Genomic DNA, 1,489 nt, shown 5'->3' with positions numbered 1-1,489 from the left:
CTGCACTCCAGTCTGGGCGACAGAGTGAGACTCCAACTAAAAAAAAAAAAAAGAACACAACATAATATCAGATGGTACTAAGTGTGTCTTTACCCTATTCAAAAAAATTTAATGCAAATAAACATTTTTTCTTTTATTTTCCTCAGTAGAGAAGAAGAAACCATCCTATGCATTAGATCTATCTCCGCTTCTGTTTCATGCCAATGACTTCATTTCTCCTTATGGGAAGTAAAGAAGGTTGCAAGATACAGTCTCACTAGTCTTGTGCTTATTATTTTTCTTACCCTCCTGGTAGCTTCAGTTAGTGTCAGCAAGTGTTTCCTTCACCTGAGCATGGTAACTAGGGGCTACCATGCTAGCATGCTAATTTCCAGATATCTCAGCACATAGGAAATAGATCCCACAGCAGCAAAACAAAATACAAAACAAAAAACAAACAAACAAAAAAACCCAGGTGGGCACTATTTTAGACCTAACTTCTTGAGAGAAATCTTCAAATACTTGGTGCCTAATGTGCTCATTCCAAGGTTCTTTTTCTCAGGAAAAGTAAAGAGATCATCCTTCAAGGCAGTGGTTTTCAGAGGGGACAACTTTACCTCCCAGGGGACATTAGGCAATGTCTGGACAGCATTGATTTCACAACTTGGGTGGGGCGTGCTCCTGACCTCTAGAGGCCAGGGATGCTGCTCAACATCCCATAACGAAGTATCCAGGCTACAACACCAAAGTGTTGAAACTGAGAAGCCTGGTCTCAGGATATATGGTTACAGTGTATTGAAGAGCCCAGGAACAGCTCAGTCCTACACAGATGATGAGACTGGAATGGAGAGAAGGACTTGCCTTGGAACTACCAGAAGCGGAGTTCAGGGTCTGTCATTGAGTCCAGGTATTTTTTCCATCACAGTTGTAGCAGGCCATGCTTCTAGAGGCTGCACACAGTAGAACATCTATTGGTGATAATCAATGCTAAACCTCATTTCTCTACCCGTTCTCCATTCTATCTCAAGAGAAAGAATTAGGAGAAAGGAAAGGAAGGTGAGTCCCTGTGAACAGATGCTATGTATTATTTTACCATCTCCAAGCACACTTGAACATTGAGTAGAGATTAAGGAAATATTTACAGATGGAATGATAGGATTTTACTGTGAGGGTAGATGCAACCCAACTCTCTATAAAACTCTGTAGCCAAACTGAATAAAAGTGAATGATCTTCAAGGCCGGGCACCAGGTTGGGACAATTTATTGGTTTGCACCTTCTTCCATTTAGAAGAAACTGAGGACTAGAGGGTTTTGTCCTGGCTTGAGTCAGAGGCAAACTGGTGATTGGCACCAGGGCTCTACCTTTAAGCCAGGGCTCATTTGTGCCATGACATGATCACATCTTGTCTCCAAAATTTTCCATTTTGTTCTACTATCTTTGCTAGGAATGAAACGAAGAACAACACATTTTATAAAGGTTTCCTACATCCACGTTTGTAAATATTGATGG

Source organism: Carlito syrichta, unplaced genomic scaffold (assembly GCF_000164805.1).
Source record: "Carlito syrichta isolate Samal-C Ts95f unplaced genomic scaffold, Tarsius_syrichta-2.0.1 Scaffold309702, whole genome shotgun sequence".
Taxonomy (NCBI): domain Eukaryota; kingdom Metazoa; phylum Chordata; class Mammalia; order Primates; family Tarsiidae; genus Carlito; species Carlito syrichta.
This window is presented reverse-complemented; position numbering follows the sequence as displayed.